Source organism: Phacochoerus africanus, chromosome 15 (genome assembly GCF_016906955.1).
Source record: "Phacochoerus africanus isolate WHEZ1 chromosome 15, ROS_Pafr_v1, whole genome shotgun sequence".
Lineage (NCBI taxonomy): Eukaryota > Metazoa > Chordata > Mammalia > Artiodactyla > Suidae > Phacochoerus > Phacochoerus africanus.
This window is the reverse complement of record NC_062558.1, coordinates 67,745,491-67,763,283: the sequence shown is the minus strand read 5'-3', so window position 1 is coordinate 67,763,283 and position 17,793 is coordinate 67,745,491. Positions and strand designations below refer to the sequence as shown.

Here is a 17,793-nt window from a genome sequence, read left to right as displayed (position 1 = left end):
TGGTGTATTTATGACATAAAATAACAGTCTATTAAGAACAGTGTATATAGACCTATATACATACATGTACACATACATATACATATGTATGTACACATGTATGTATACGTGTATGTATATGTTTTTCTTTTCTTTCTGTCCTTTTAGGGCCACACCCGCGACATACGGAGTTCCCATGCTAAGGGTCGGATTGGAGCTATAATTGCCAGCCTTTGCCACAGCAATAGCAACTTGGGATCCGAGCCTCATCTAAGACCTACACCACAGTTCACCGCAACACCGGATCCTTAACCCACTGAGTGAGGCTAGGGATTGAACCCACATCCTCATGGATACTAGTTGGGTTCTTTAGCACTGAGCCATTCTGGAAACTCTCTAGTTTTTTTTTTTTTTTTTTTAATTATTCTGTTCAATAGACTCCATTCTCAATTGATTTCTCATCTCTGTTACATTTTAAATAACTATTCGTAGTTCTCAACAACTATTGAAATTAAGGTTTAAAACTTGGGGAATAGGAAACTGATCTTATGTACACTGTAATTTTTAAGTTTTCTTCAGCTCTTAATATTTTTGAACCTGGTAGAGTTTAGGGAAGAGTAGATCAGAATCTCCATTTTCAACAATTTAAGTGGGTCAATTTTGAAATTTTAAAATGTATGAGGAAAATGTTCAGTTTTAATAAATTCCAAAAGGCAAAAAGGGCTTAGGAGGGTTGATAGGTGCTTTAGGTACTAATTTATTATCTAGTCATTTTATTATTGTTTTTACATAGGAGAAAAAAAATCCAGGTTTTGACAAACTTAGACTTATTCATGAAAGTTTTTGTTTTGTTTTTGTTTTTTAAAGTAGTTTTGACTTTGGCAAATTAATAATGGGCACACAATATTTAAAAATCCTTAACTCAGATCTTAGTATTTTCTAAATGAAAATTATCTTTTCTATGTTAATAAATAAGTTTTTTTGATAGTTTTATTTCCCTTTTATCTTCTCCCATACTAATATATCAAAATTGTGGTCAGTGTACTTGTACTGCTGACTTTTTAAAATTATAATATTAATGCCACAGAGTTGTAGAAAATAAGATTTAACCTCTTCAGAGTACAAGCTATTACCTTTTTATTTTTTTAATAAATTTTCTTTTTTTTATTACTCAAATAAATTTATCACATCTGTAGTTTGTATCATGATCATAACAATCTAATTTCACAAGATTTCCATCCCACAGCCCAAGCACATTCCCCCCATCCCCCAAACTGTCCTCCTCCGGAGACCATAAGTTTTTCAATGTCTGAGTCAGCATCTGTTCTGCAACGAAGTTCATTCAGTCTGTCCTTTTTTCTGAATTCCACATGTCAGTGAAAGCATTTGATGTTGGTGTCTCGTTTGCATGGCTGACTTCACTTAGCATGATAATTTTAGGTCCATCCATGTTGCTAAAAATGCCGATACTTCATTCTTTTTAGTGGGTGAAGTAATATTCCATTGTGTATATGTACCCATTTCTTCTTGATCCACTCCTCTGTCAACGGACATTTAGGTTGTTTCCATGTGTTGGCTATTGTAAATAGTGCTGCAATGAACATCGGAGTACATGTGTCTTTGTGAGTCATGGTTTTCTCTGGATGGATACCCAGGAGTGGGATTGCTGGATCAAATGGTAGTTCTATTTTGTTTTCTGAGGCATCTCCATACAGTTTTCACAGTGGTTGCACCAATTCACAGTCCCACCAACAGTGTACTAGTGTTCCTTTTTCTCCACACCCTCTCCAGCACTTATTGTTTGTAGACTTTTTGATGATGGCATTCTGGCTGGTGTAAGGTGGTTCCTCATAGTGGTTTTGATTTGCATTTCTCTAATAATGAGTGATGTTGCACATCTTTTCATGTGTTTTCTCGGCCATCTGTATGTCTTCTTTGGAGAATTGTCCGTTCAGATCTTCTGCCCATTTTTTGATGGGGTTTTTTGTTTTTTTGGTATGGAGCTGTGGAAGGTGTTTATAAATTTTGGAGATGAATCCCTTGTCAGTTGATTCATTTGCAAAGATTTTCTCCCATTCTGTGGGTTGTCTTTTCATTTTGTCTAGGGTTTCCTTTGCTGTTGCAGAAACTTTTAAGTTTGATTAGGTCCCATTTGTTTATTTTTGTTTTTACTGTCACTACTCCAAGAGGTGGATCTGAGAAGATGTCGCTGTGGCATATGTCAGAGAGTGTTTGGCCTCTGTTTCCCTCTAAGAGTTTTATAGTGTCTGGCCTTATATCTAGGTCTTTAATCCATTTCGAGTTTTGTTTTTGTGTATGGTGTTAGGGAGTGTTCTAATTTCATTCTTTCCCATGTGGCTGTCCAGTTTTCCCAGCACCACTTATTGAACAAGCTGTCCTTTCTCCAGTGTTTATTCTTGCCCACTTTGTCATATATTAGCTGCCTGTAGGTGTGTGGGTTTAATTCTGGGCTTTCTATCCTGTTCCACTGATCTATATTTCTGTCTCTGTGCCAGTACCATACAGTTTTGATGATTGTTGCTTTGTAGTATAGTCTGAAGTCTGGGAGCCTGATTCCTCCAGCTCCATTTTTCTTTTTCAGGATGTCTTTGGCTATTCTGGGTCTTTTGTGCTTCCAAAGAAACTTTAAAATATTTTGTTTAAGTTCTGTGAAAAATGTCCTTGGTTATGTGATAGGATTGCCTTGAATCTGTAGATTGCCTTGGGTAGTATAGTCATTTTGATAATATTAACTCTTCCAGTCCCATGTGCATGTTATATCTTTGTGTCATCTTTGATTTCTTTCATCAGTGGCTTATAGTTTTCAGAGTATAGGTCTTTTGTTTCTTAGGTAGGTTTACTCCTAGGTATTTTATTCTTTTGGATGAGATGGTAAACGGGATTGCTTCCCTAATTTCTTTTTCTGCTCTTTCATTGTTAGGGTATAGAAATGCATTGATTTCTGTGTATTAATTTTGTATCCTGCGACTTTGCCAAATTCATGGATGAGCTCTAACAGTTTTCTGGTAGAGTCTTTAGGATTCTCTAGGCATAGTATCATGTCATCTGCAAATAGGGATAGTTTTACTTCTTCCTTTCCAATTTGGATTCCTTTTACTTCTTTCACTTCTCTGATTTCTGTGGCCAGAACTTCCAGAACTATGTTGGATAGTAGTGGTGAGAGCGGACATCCTTGTCTTGTTCCTGATCTCAGCAGGAAGTCTTTCAGCTTTTCACCATTGAGAATGATATTCGCTGTGGGTTTGTCCATATGTGGCCTTTATTATGTTGAGGTAGGTTCCTGCTATGCCCACTTTCTGAAGGGTTTTTTTATCAGAAATGGGTGTGGGATTTTGTCAAAGGCTTTTTCTGGTCTTATTGAGAGGATCATGTGATTTTTATTCTTCAGTTTGTTAATGTGGTGTATCACCCTGATGGATTTGTGGATATTGAAGAGCCCTTGCATTCCTGGGATAAATCCCACTTGATCATGATGTACAATACTTTTAATGTACTGTTGGATGCGGTTAGCTAGTATTTTGTTGAGGATTTTTGCACTGATGTTCATCAGTGAAAATGGCCTGTAGTTTTCTTTTTTTGTGGTATCTTTGTCTGGTTTTGGTATCAGGGTGATGGCCTCATGGAATGAGTTTGGGAGTGTTACTTCCTCTGCAATTTTTTGAAATAGTTTCAGGAGGAGAGGGTGTTAGCTCTTCTCTAAATGTTTGATAGAATTCGCCTGTGAACCATCTGGCCCTGGACTTTTGCTTTTGTTGGAAGTTTTTTAATCACAGTTTCAATTTCAGTTCCTGTGATTGGTCCATTCATCTTTTCTATTTCTTCTTGGTTTAGTCTTGGAAGATTGTACTTTTCTAAGAATTTGTCCATTTCTTCTAGGTTTTCCATTTTATTGGCGTGTAGTTGCATATAGTAGTCTCTTATGATCCTTTATATTTCTGTGGTGTCCATTGTTGCTTCTCCTTTTTCATTTCTGTTTTTATTGATTTGAGTCCTCACTCTCTTCTTGCTAAGTCTGGCTAAGGGTTTATCAATTTCGTTGATCTTTTCAAAGAACCAGCTTTTCATTTCATTGATCTTTTTCTATGGTTTTCTTCATTTCCATTTCATTGATTTCTTCTCTGATCTTTATGATTTCTTTCCTTCTACTAACTTTAGGTCTTGTCTGTTCTCTCTCTAGCTGCTTTAGATGTAAAGTTAGCTTGTTTTTGAGCTTTTTTCTTGTTGCCTGAGGTGGGCTTGAATTGCTATAAACTTTCCTCTTAGAACGGCTTTTGCTGCATCCAGTAGGTTTTGGAGTGTGGTATCTTTGTTGTCGTTTGCTGCTAGGTATTTTTTAATTTCCTCTTATTTCTTCAGTGATCCATTGGTTGTTTAGTAGCATGTTGTTGAGTCTCCACGTGTTTGTGTTTTTTGCAGATTTTTTCTTGTTGATTTCCAGTCATATAGCGTTGTGGTCAGAAAAGGTGCTTGATATGATTTCAGTTTTCTTAAAGTTACTGAGGTTAGATTTTTAGCCCAGGATGTGATCAGTCTTAGAGAAGGTTCCATGTGCACTGAGAAGAATGTGTATTCTGTTGATTTTGGATGGAATGTCCTATAAATATCTCTTAAATCCATTTGGTTTCATGCATCATTCAGGGCCTGTGTTTCCTCATTGATTTTCTGTCTGGTTGATCTGTCCATTGCTGTAAGTGGGGTGTTAAAGTTCCCCAGTATTATTGTGTTATTGTCAGTTTGTCCTTTTAAGGTTGTTAGCAGTTGCCTTATATATTGTGGTGAACCTGTGTTGGGTTCATAGATGTTTAAAATGGTTATATCTTCTTCTTGGATTGATCCTTTGATCATTATGTAATGTCCTTCTTTGTGCCTTAAAATTTTCATTTTAAAGTCTTTTATCTGATATGAGTATTGCTACTCCAGCTTTCTTTTGATCTCCATTTGCATGAAATATTTTCTTCCATCCTCTCACTTTCAATTTGTATGTGTCCCTAGAAGTGAAGTGGGTCTCTTGAAGACAGCATATATGTGGTTCTTGTTTTTTTATCCATGCAGCCAGTCTGTGTCTTTTGATTGGGGCGTTTAGTCCATTAACATTTAAGGTAGTTATTGATATGTATGTTCTTATTGCCATTTTATTAATTGCTTTGGATTTGTTTTTGTTGCTCTTTTTTCTTTCCTTCTTCTTATTTTCTGCCTAGAGAAGTTCCTTTAGTATTTGTTGTAAGGCTGGTTTAGTGTTTCTGAGTTCTCTCAGCTTTTGCTTATCTGTGAAGGTTTTGATTTCTCCTTCAAATGTGAATGAGAGCCTTGTTGGGTAAAGTAATCTTGGTTGGAGGTTTTTTCCTTTCATCACGTTAAGTATATTATGCCACTCCCTTCTGACCTGCAGAGTGTCTGTTGTAAAATCTGCCAATAACCTTATTGAGATTCCTTTGTATGTTATTTGTTTCTTTTCCATAGCTGCTTTCAATATTTTCTCTTTGTCTTTAATTTTGGTCAGTTTGATTAATATGTGTCTCAGTGTATTCCTCCTTGGGTTTGTTTTATATGGTACTTGTGCTTCCTGGATTTGTGTGACTCGTTCCTTTCCCATGTTAGGAAAGTTTTCAGCTATTATCTCTCGGAATATTTTTTCTGTCCCCTTCTCTCTCTCTTCTCCTTCTGGCACCCCATAAATACGGATGTTGGTGCGTTTAACGTTGTCCCAGAGTTCTCTGAGGCTCTCTTCATTTGTTTTCAATCTTTTTTCTCTTTTCTGTTCCATATCCGTAATTTCCACTAATCTGTCCTCCACCTCACTTATTCGTTCTTCTGCCTCCTGTATTCTGCTGTTAGCTGCTTCTAGTGAATTTTTTATTTCAGTTATCGTATTTTGCATCTCTCCTTGTTTAAATTTTATATCTTGTATCTCTTGGTCAGTGTTTTCTGTAAGTTATCCATCTTTGCCTCCAGTTTATTTCCAATGTCTTACATCATCTTCAGCATCAACAGTCTAAAGTCTTTTTCCTGGAGGCTGAGAATCTCCTCATCACTTAACTGATTTTCTGGGTTTTTCCTTTCTCCCTCATCTGAGTTATAGTTCTCTGTCTTTTCATTTTTATAGGTTTTTGGTGTGGTGACCTTTTTATAGATAATAGAGTTGTAGCCTCTCTTACTTCTGGTGTCTGGCCCCTGTGGCTGAAGTTGGTATGGGGGCTTGCTGTAGGCTTCTTGATGGGAGAGACTGATGCCTGCCTACTGGTAGGTGGAACTGATTCTAATCCCTCTGGTGGGTGGGGCTTAGTCTCTGGATGGGATTAGAGGCAGCTGTGAGCTGGGGGGGGGTGGTCCTTAGGCAGCCTGTTTTACTGAGGGGCAGGGCTGTGATCCCACCTGGATTGTTGTTTGCCCTTGGGCTTCTCAGTGCTGATTGACAGGTGGGGCCAGATTTTCCCCAAATGGCCACCTACAGAGAAAGGCTTGCTGCTGAATATTCCTGAGAGCTTTGCTTTCAACGTTCTTCCCTCACAGCATGCCACGTTCACCTCTCTTTTCCCAGGATGTCCTCCAAGGACTGCAGTCAGGTTTGACCCAGATTCCCATGGAGACTTTGCTTTGCCCTGGGACCCAGTGCACGTGAAAGTCTGTGTGCGCCTTTTAAGAATGGGGTCTCCATTTCCCCCAGTCCCATTGGAACTCCTGTGCACAAGCGCCACTTGTCTTCAATGCCAGATGCTCCAAGGGCTCTTTCTCCCAGTGCCAGATCCCCGCAGGTGAGGGTTTGATGTGGGGCTCAGAAGTCTCACTCCTGTAGGTGAGTCCTCTGTGAACCAGTTAGTTTTCAGTCTGTGGAGCTTCCCACCCGGGGGGGTATGGGGTTGTTTATATCGCAAAATCACCCCTCCTACCTCTTTTTTTTTTTGTCTTTTTGTTGTTGTTGTTGCTATTTCTTGGGCCGCACCCTCGGCATATGGAGGTTCCCAGGCCAGGGGTTGAATCTGAGCTGTAGCCACCGGCCTACGCCAGAGCCACAGCAACGCGGGATCCGAGCTGCGTCTGCAACCTACACCACAGCTCATGGCAACGCCAGATCATCAACCCACTGAGCAAGGGCAGGGACCGAACCCGCAACCTCATGGTTCCTAGTCGGATTCGTTAACCACTGCGCCACGACAGGAACTCCACCCTCCTACCTCTTGATGTGGCCTCCTCTTTTTCTTCTGGAGTAGGATCTTTTTTAAGGTTTCTGGCCCATTTGGGTGAAGAATGCTCAGCTTTTAGTTGTGAATTTTGTTGTTTTTAGGAGAGAAGTTGAGCTCCAGTCCTTCTATTCCACCATCTTAATCCCATCTCCAAAGGCATGGTATTTTTGATAAGTGCCTGTTAGCTTTATTGTTTGTCCTTTTATGTAATGTGGTATATTATAATTCATGTTACATTTGTACCTTTTAGGTTAGAAGGAAAATGTTCAGGTTCAGTGAAATTGACTGCTTAGTAGTGCAAAAGAAATGAAAGTGGTTGGAAGTAGTTGAATTTGATTACAGGAACAAAATGGTGTAATCTAATTCTAGTACTCTTCCGTACCCTTTAAAATTATGTATTTTTCTTCCTCTCTTCTGCAGTCTTGTAGAAATCATGTGCTGTTTACTGGTGAAAAGGAGGTTTCTGAGAAGCTTTGCAGAAATAATGTGGGAACATGTGGAAGATCTGATTTGAGGTCAGGGAAACTGTAAACCTTTGAGTGCTTTTGTGATGTGCTGTGCTCTATGGGAGGCTCTATACAAGGTCAAGCTTGAGAATCTTGCTTCTTAAGAATGTGACCATTAACACTTAAAGAGTATTCTATTTTTGTTGAGTATATTGGGAAGATTAACCTTTATTTAACAGTTGATTGTACCTTATGTTTCTCTGTTTATAAAATGCTTATATTTTGTCTTTAGAGTGATACTAATTCTTTACAAATAACTGAAATACGAATACAACAGTAACAGAAAAACTGTTGCAAGTGAAGAATTTTCCTTGTAATTAGGAGGAAATTGGGATCTCTGCTTTGTAAAGAAAATAGTCTCTGTTGTATCTTTGTCCTCTTGACATAAGGCTTTTGACATTATCCTCAGTTCCTTGGCTCCTGTTACCTCTTGAACACAGTCTAGCAGACATTTGCCCCCATTACTCCAGGAAAGCTGTTATGACCAAAGTCACAGATAGACTGCTTCTAGAAAGAAGAAAAACTGAATGTTGATTCTTGTCCTTTCTTTTTTTTTTTTTTTTTTTGTCTTTGTAGGGCTGCAACTGTGGCATATAGAGTTTCCCAGGCTAGGGTTCTAATCGGAGCTGTAGCTGCTGGCTCACACCGCAGCCACAGCAATGCTGGATCCGAGCTGAGCCTCATCTGCCACCTACATCACAGCAGCAACAATGAATCCTTAACCTATTGAGCAAGAATTAACCTTGGGATCGAACCTGCGTCCTCATGGATGCTAGTCAAATTTGTTTCCGCTGAGCCAGGACAGGAACTTCCTAAATGTTATTTCTTAGTCCTCCTATTACTTGACCTATCAGTAGCATTTATAATGGCCAATCACCATCTTTTCTGCAAGTATTTTGTTCACTTTGCTTCTGAGACATTATGTTCACCTGATTTTTCTCCTCCCTCTCTTGCCACTTTCTTGAAATCTGTGCTGATTTTCCTCATTTCTACCACCTATTAAGCACTCAGTTCTTGGACTTCTTTTATATCTAAACTCTTTCCTTGGAAGATACACCATCTGTATTCTCATGATTCTGACATTAATATCTTAGTTTTGAATCCCCCCCCAAACCCAGGCTCATATTGAAACACCCCCTTCATTGTCTCTATTTGAGTGTCAAATAAGTATCTCAAATGTAATATGTTCACAGCTGAGCTCCTAATACTATCTCCACCAAATCCTGTGCTGCTCTGTTTTCACCATCCAGTAAATGGCAGCTTCATCTTTCCAGTTCATTTCCTTTGAAGTCATCCTTGACAGTTTTCTCTGACAGCCCATATCCAAACTATCAGCAAAATCTTTTTGGTTCTACCTTTAAAATACATCCAGAATTCCAATACATCTTACCTCTTCTCTTACTACCACTCTTGTTTAGGCCATCATCATCTTTTGCCTAGATTTTCCAGTAGTTTCTAACAAGTTACTAGTAATAAGTAGGTACCTAACTAGTCTTTTAGCTAATTTCTATTATCCATAAAAGTACCTACAGTCAGATTACGTCACTCCTATGATCAAATGCTTCTAAAGGCATCCAAAGTAGTGAGTAGTTCAAAGTAAGAACTAAAGGCCTTAAGTGGCTTGAGAGGCTCTATGTTGTATGTTTTTATTTCCTAGACTTTGATTAGTGTCAGAATTGAATTATGAGGTACCCACTTGGTATTGGATTGTTGAAGAAGTCATTTGGAAAATAAACCACCTAATTGATAGCAGGAGGGGAAAAGCTACTCAACAATTAAGGATTAATTATGTGGTGATGTTAAGTGCTATAGAAATTAAGAGATGGGCATAATGAGAGTGTGCTGTTATTATACTTTCTAGGGTATGAAGGCCTCATGGAGGAACTGGATTATAAAGGATAGGTAGTCATTGTGTTTAGTAAATAGGCATATATTCCAGAGAGGGGAATAATGTGAATATTGTTTTGAGGGTAAGAATAAGTTTGGTGTGGAAATAGAAATACTTCATACATCTTATGCCATTTTTTTCTTTAAAGCCTTCCCTTCATTTTCCAGTTGGCTATATTTTAAACTACAGAGCATTTATTTCGTGCCCACTAACATATGCCTAAAATTTTGCTGAGTCAGTAGGAGGTACAGAGAATGTAATAAACTGAGTCTTCTTTTTTAAGAAATTTTAAATAAATAAATTTTAAATTTAATGGCTTCTTGAAGTCAAGAAAATCCAAAAGATCAAATACATTATGGAGAACATAACCTCCCCCCATGTATATCCAAAACTCTGTGTTTTGCATGTACATGTAATGAACTATGTTGTAAGTTAATCGGTAGCCCAGGTTTATTAAAAGTGCTATATCTACTTGTTGGATGCTCAATATGAAGATAGAAATGGGAGGAACTTTTATGAAAGATCCAAACATTGTTTACTTTTTTCTCCCTGGCAATCTAGGACTCTGTTTCTAGACCTGTTCAGGAAGATCTTTAATGGGAAAACTTAGCTTTGTACTAGATCAGGCTCCCTGAATCTTTGGATAGTATTTTTGGTTGCTTTTACATCATTTTGCCAAGTGTGACCGTTTCTTATTGGTGATCTCACTAGTTATTACTGTGTATGGGTACCATCTTAGTTACATATAGCCCAGAATAGCGCTTAGCTAATAATGGTGCCAAGTACGTATTCTTAAACTTATAAAATATTGGGTAAAATTTATTCACTCACCTCTCCCATGCTTTAAGAACACCAACACTTTAACACTGAGAAGAAGAATGAGAGAAACAGAACAACTCAGGTATTGAAAGTGACTAAATCCATAAAAATAACTGAGGCTAAAGAATTGGAAGAGATTAATGAGAATAAAGTTGAGTGTAGTAACATGAAAGGGGCAAAAGTCAGACTTTTTTCCACTATCACTATGTATTGGAATTAATTTTTTGAGTCACCAGCTGGCTTACTATGGGATTTTATTGAAAATTGGGTGATGCTTGGAAAAGGAAAACTGAAAAGAGAGTTTTTAAGGTTCCACATATAAGTGATATATAGTATTTGTCTTTCTCTGTTGACCTGTATTAAGCATAATATTTTTTAGATCCATCCATGCTGTGCATTGTGTATAAGTATATATATTTTCTTAGGCTGATTGTCTTTTGATAGGTAGTTGGGTTGTTTCCACGTCTTGGCTGTTGTAAGTAGTATCTTTTTGAATTACTGTTTTCATTTTCTCCAAATATATATATATAAGAAAGAGTAGGAGTGCTGGATCATATTGTAGTAGTATTTTTAGGTTTTTTTTTTTTTTTTGTTTAATTCTTTATTGTTTGCTTACTGTTGAGTTCTGGTTGCTCTTATCTTTTTTTTTTTTTGCTATTTCTTTGGGCCGCTCCCGCGGCATATGGAGGTTCCCAGGCTAGGGGTCTAATCGGAGCTGTAGCTACTGGCCTACGCCAGAGCCACAGCAACGCGGGATCCAAGCCACGTCTGCAACCTACACCACAGCTCACGGCAGTGCCGGATCATTAACCCACTGAGCAAGGCCAGGGACCGAACCCGCAACCTCATGGTTCCTAGTCAGATTCGTTAACCACTGCGCCGCGACGGGAACTCCATTTTTAGTTTTTTTAAGAGACCTCCACATTATTTTCCATAGTGCTGCACTAATTGACTTTGCCACCAACAATGTATGAGGGTTCCCTTTTCTCCACATCCTCTCCTGTATTTATTATTGGTAGATTTTATGATGATAGACATTCTGACTAGTGTGAGGTGGTACCTTTTGATTGGCATCTCTATACTACATTAACAATTTTGAGCATCTTTTCATGTGCCTGTTAGCCATCTGTATGTCTTTGAAAAATGTCTGTTTAGGTCTTATGCCCATTTTTTGATTAGGTTGTTTTTATTAATACTGAGTTGTATAAGTTTTTTGATGTATTTTGCATATTAACACTTCGTTGGTCACATTTTTGCAAGTATTTTCTCCCATTCTGTAGGTTATCTTTTTGTTTTATTGATGGTTTCCTTTGCTGTGCAAAAGCTTTTAAGTTTGATTAGAACCCATTTGTTTATTTTGCTTTTATTTCTTTTGCGTTGGGAGACTGATCTAAGATAATATTGCTATCTATGATTTATGTCGTGGAATGTTTCCCTATGTTCTACTCTAGGAGTTTTATGTTATCATCACTTAGATCATTAAACCATTTTGAGTTTATTTTTGTTTATGGTGTGAGGAAATACTCTTGATTTCATGGCTTTACATGTAGCTGTACAGCTTTCCCAACACCCCTTGTTGAAGAGAGTGTTTTTCCTCCATTAATTACTCTTGCCTCCTTTGTCATAAGTTGACTGTAGGTGTGTGGGTTTATTTCTTGGCTCTCTATTTTGTTCCATTGATAGATGTATCTGTTTTTCATACTGATATCATGCTGTTTTGATCATTGTAGCTTTGTAGTATTAAGTCTGGAAAGGTATACCTCCCGTATTGTTATTTTGTCTCAGAATTGTGCTGACAGTTCTGGGTCTTTTGTGATTTCATAGAAAATTTAGGAATATTGTTGTAGTTCTGTGAAAAATGTTATAGGTAATTTGATTGAGATGGCATGAAATCTGTAGATTTCTTTGGGTAGTATGACCATTTAAACAATATTAATTCTTCTAATGCAAGAGCATGGGATATGTTTTCATTCTATGAATCACTTTTAATTTCCTTTATCAGTGTTTTATAGTTTCATCATATACATCTTTTAGCTCCTTGGTTAAGTTTATTCTTAGGCATTATTTTTTTTGATATGATTTTAAACGGAATTTTTAAACTTTGTTTCTTACATTTCATTACTAGTGTGTATAAATGTGACTGATTTCTATGTATTGATCTTGTATTTTGCTACCTTGCTGAAATCATTTATTCTAATATGTTTTGTGGAGATGTTAGGGTTCTTAATATAGAGTATCATGTCATCTGCAAATAGTGATGGTTTTACCTCTTCCCTTTCAATTTGGATACCTTTTATTTCTTTTTCTTATCTGATTGCTGTAGCTAATACTACCTTGAATAGAAGTGTGAGAGTGAGCATCCTTGTCTTGTTCCTGAATTTAGTAGGAAGGCTTTCAGCTTTTCATTATTGAATATTGTGCTGGTTGTGGGTTTGTCATAAATGGCTTTTATTATGTTGAGATGTGTTCCCTCTGTAACCACTCTGATGAAAGTTTTTATGAATGGATAAATTTTATCAAACACATTTTTTTGCATCTGTTGAGATGATCTTGTGGTTTTTGTCTTTCCTTTTGTTAATGTGGTATATTACATTGATTGATTTGGCTGTGTTGAATCATCTTCGTGACACTGGGATGGATCAAACTTAATCATGGTATGTGTACCTTCTGTATATGATTGGATTTGATTTGCTTGTGTTTTGTTGAGGTTTTTTGCATCTTTTTTCATCAAAGATAGTGGTTCATAATTTTTTTTATGGTATTGTCTTCACTAGTTTTGATATCGGGGTGATCACAGCCTTGTAGAATGAATTTGGGAGTATTGACTCCTCTTCAGTCATTTTGAAGAGTTTGAATAGGATAGGTATACGTTCTATATATGTTTGCTAGAATTTCCTAGTGAAGCAAGCAGTCTGGTCCTGGACTTTGCAGGGAGTTTTTGTTTTTTTCTTTTTCCCATTTCTTGGGCCGCTCCTGCGGCATATGGAGGTTCCCAGGCTAGGGGTCTAATCGGAGCTGTGGCCGCCAGCCCACGCCAGAGCCACAGCAACGCGGGATCCGAGCTGCCTCTGCAACCTACACCACAGCTCATAGCAACGACGGATCCTTAACCCACTGAGCAAGGCCAGGGATCGAACCTGCAACCTCATGGTTCCTAGTCGGATTTGTTAACCACTGAGCCAGGACAGGAACTCCAGGAGTTTTTTAAATTACAGATTCTATTTCACTTCTAGTGATTAGTCTATTGAAATTGTTTCTTTTTGACTCAGCCTTGGCAGGCTGTATGTTTCCAGAACTCTGTTTGTCCAGTTTGTTGACCTATAACTGCTCTTATGTCTTTATATTTCTATTTTGTGTCATGTTTTTTTCCCCTCTTCAATTTCTTATTTCATTTATTTGGGTTCTTTTTTCTTGGTGAGATTCACTAGAGGTTTGTCAGTTTGTTTGTTTGAGGGTTTTCTTGTTTCCTGAGGAAGGACTATATCATGAACTTTCCTGTTAGAATTGCTTTTGCTGCATTGTGTAGATTTTTGGAAAGTCATGTTTTCATTTTTGTTGGTCTTGAGGTATCTTCTGATTTCTTGACATCATCATTGACCCATTTTTTTTTTTTTTTTTTTTAGTGCCACACTTGTGGCATATGGAGGTTCCTAGGCAAGTGGTCAGATCGGAGCTACAGCTGCTGGCATGTGCCACAACCACAGCAATGGCAGATCCAAGCCTCATCTGTGACCTACACCACAGCTCACAGCAACGCTGGATCCTTCACCCGCTGAGCAAGGCCAGGGATCAAACCTGCAACCTCATGGTTCCTAGTTGGATTCGTTTCTGCTGCACCATGGTGGGAACTCTGACCCATTTGATTTTTTTTGGCCACACCTGTGACATGTAGAAGATCCAGACCAGGAATTGAACCCACATTGCAAGAAAACTCTGACCCACTTGTTTTTTGATAGCATGTTGTTTAGTCTCCATATATTTGCTCTTTTCCTGTTTTTTCTTTCTGTATTTGCTTTCCAGTTTCACACAGTTGTGGTCAGAAAAGATGCTTATATATCTGTTCCCTTGAATTTTTGAGGCTTTTTTTTTTGGTGTGTGTTCTGGTAGGTGGTTTGTCTTAATAGAACGTTCTATGTGTGCTTGAACAATATGCATTCTGCTTTTTTTGGATATAGTGTTCTATATACATCAAGTCCAACTGGTCTGTCCTGTCATTTAGGACCTCTGTTGCCTTATTGATTTTCTGTCTGGATGATCTTTCTTTTGATGTCAATCGGGTTTTAAGATTGCCTTATATTATTGTATTACTGTTAATTTTCCTTGGTATCTTTTTTGTTGTTGTTTATATATATGTAGATGCTACTGTATTGGGTGCATGTATGTTAACAAGTATAATAACCTCTTGTATTGATCCTTTTATTTTTATTTAATGTCATTCTTTGTCTTTATGGACTTTGTTTTGAAGTCTTTTTCACCTGATACCTATTGCTACCCTCACTTCTTGTCATTTCCATTTGGACAAAATATCTTTTTACAATTCCCTTACTTTTTTTGCCTTGAAGTGAGTCTTTTGTAGGCAGCATTTTGCATGTTCTTTTTTTAAAGATCCATTCAGCCACAGTGTCTTTCTTCAGATCATTTAGTCCATTGCCATTTACAGTGATTATTAATAGGTATGTACTTAACAACATCCTAATCCTTGTTTTCTAGGTTTTATTTTGAAAATTATTTGTTCATTTCTTTTTTGTGTATGTAGTTGTGATGGTTTTTTTCCTCCAGTGTGTTCAGGTTTCTTCTTTGTGGTTTCTGTGAATCTATTATATGTTTTTGACTTGTGATTAACATGAAGTTCATGTACATTGACCTGTAACTATATCTACTTTTAACTGATAGTCATTCAAGTTCAAACATGTTCTGAAAGATCTACATTTTTTTTTACTTCCCTCCCCCTCGTTATTTTGATTTCCATTTTTACATCTTCAAATTTATCCTTTTACTGTTCATTGCAGTTATGGTTGCATTTATAATTTTTTAATTTTTTAATCTACCTGCTAACTTAAATGATGTACATTTACCTTTTCCTATTGTGATGTTCCTGTTCCTATAGTTTCTTGCCTTTCACATTTACAGAAGCCCCTTCACTGTTTAGTATTCCTTGAATTCTTTTTGTTTTTGCTGACCTGAGAAATTCTCTTTCTCTCTCTCTCTCCTAAATTAAAATCTTTCTTAGTCGAGTATTCTGGGTTGCAGGTTTTTCAATTTCAGGACTTTGAATAAATCATGCTGCTCACTTCTGATCTTCAGTTTCTCCAGAAAAATCAGCTGATAACCTTGTAGTGGTTCTTTTGGAAATAACTCTGTTTTTCATATGCTGCCTTTAGAATTCTCTCTTTAACTTTTGCCCTTTTTTAGAGTATTGCATATTTTTGCATGAGTCTATTTGGGCTCATCTTGTTTGGGACCCTCCTTGTCTCCTGTAACTTGATTTCTGTTTGCTTCTTTAAGTTTTGGAAGTTTTCAGCTGTGATTTTCTCAAAGACATTTTCAATCCACTTCTACATTCCTTGTTATGCATTGGTTGGCACGTTTTATGTTATACCATAGATGTCGTGTGTTGCTTTCACTTTTTTCATTTGTCTTTCTGTCTAGTGTTCTGACTGGATGATTTCTGTTACTCTGTCTTCCAGATCACTTACTTGTTTTTCTCTTTCATTTATTTGGTTATTCATTGCTTTTAGACTGCTTTTTTACCTCAGAAATTGAATCACCTATTTTTAATTGGTTAGTCATTATAGTTTCTAGTTCCTTGTTGCACTGATTTTTATTTATATCAGTATTGTTTAACTCATTTAGCAGTTTTACTAATACCTCTTTGAATGAGAGGCCTGGTAAACTGGTGAACTCTTGTTTCATTATTTGCTCTTTTAGGTGATTCCTCTTGGTCTTTTACTTGCGAGTGGTTACTCTGCCTTTTCATGTTATTTAACGTTCTCTGTCTTTATACATTTAGGAGAAATAGTTTTCTGTTGTGGTGTTGATGAGGTGTTTTTATGTGAAAATGTCCCTCTGTTGACTGTGTATTTCCACTGTCTTTGGTGCAAGAACTGGTTTTGATATGACATCACCTACATCTTTTCCTCAGGATATGCTGGTCATTATCACTTTGATAGGGTGTGTGGTTGGTATTGGAGGATCAGAATGGGGCTTCTCTGTTCTCTGGCTGTTTTGGCCCTTTCACAGGTGGGTTGTTTCCCAGTTGTTGGAGTGGAAGCCCTGAGGGTCGAGCATGATCAGTTTCCCCTTCAATTCATATCCTGTCCCCAGAGGGGATTGCTGAAGCAAGTGCCTCCCATACACTCACAGAGGACTTATGCACCACCTGTATAGACATCCCTGGCTCCACTCAGACACAGCCCAATGACATGTCCCTTGTTCTGTCATGTTCACCCTAGATGTACTGCAAGGCTGTGGCATGGAGCGGGCAGTATTGGAGATGGAACAGTTGCTGTGCTGGGACTGGGAGTTAGGGTGTTGTGGCTGCAGGAATTGAGATGGCCACACTGCTGCCAGAGATCTAGGCTGCCTTTGTAGCAGCCTTCTTCCAGGACCTTTCCCATCTGTATCCAGTCTTCAAGCTGTGAGGTGGAGTGGGAGGGGCCAGAGCATTTGCTCAGCTGGGAGAGGAACTGCAGTGTGTTCCTGGGGCACTGAGTGAGCACTGACAATGACTATGTCTACCTGGACTACCCAAGGGCTATCCCCCTCCCCCCACTTTAATCCGTCTTTGCATAGCTCAACTGCATCTTTGCCCAGAGCCCAGTGGCTGGGATGTTTGCTCCTTTGCGAATTGGGAGTGTGGTGAGGTGGCAGTGTACCAGTTCAAAGCTCTCTCCACCTTAATTGTTGGCAAGCCAGCACAGTTGCACTCTTGGAAGAAGAGCCTAGGCTTTTCAGCCCTTATTTCTGCTTCAGTGGTTCTCTCAGCACTCACAGGGGCCTTTTTCCTCCTTGCAGGACCTTGGGACTCAAGACACCCCATCTGTGGCTTAATCCGCTTGCTCCCCAGGGAGAGGGTCTACTTTGTGGATCTTCTTTTCCTTTCAGATAGCTCTCAAAGGGTGGGTGTCCTAACCCTATGCCTTTTTTCCCATCCTGTCCAGTAATGTGGAAATCTTTCTTCCAGCTTTGTTTGCGTAGGAGTTCTGCCAGTTTCCAGTTCATTTTTCGTGAGAGTTTTCCACATGTAGATGTATTTTTGATGTGTTTGTCAGGGGAGGTGAGCTTCATGTCATTTTCATCCCTTTCTATTTCCTCTTTCATTAATAGTGTAATCTCACAAAGCCCTGTTTTGATACAGGACTATAAAATTACTAAAGGAGGAAAAGACAAAAATTTCTAA

The 17,793-nt window shown here is 38.1% G+C and overlaps 1 protein-coding gene and 1 pseudogene across 5 annotated transcripts in view; both read left to right on the top strand.

Annotated features, from left to right (window-relative positions):
* Nucleotides 1-17,793, top strand: part of JMJD1C (jumonji domain containing 1C) — a 323,117-nt gene that overhangs the window by 69,664 nt on the left and 235,660 nt on the right. The window lies entirely within an intron of this gene.
* The window catches only part of LOC125116191 (transmembrane protein 126A-like), a 29,400-nt pseudogene continuing 21,954 nt past the window's right edge, over nt 10,348-17,793 (top strand).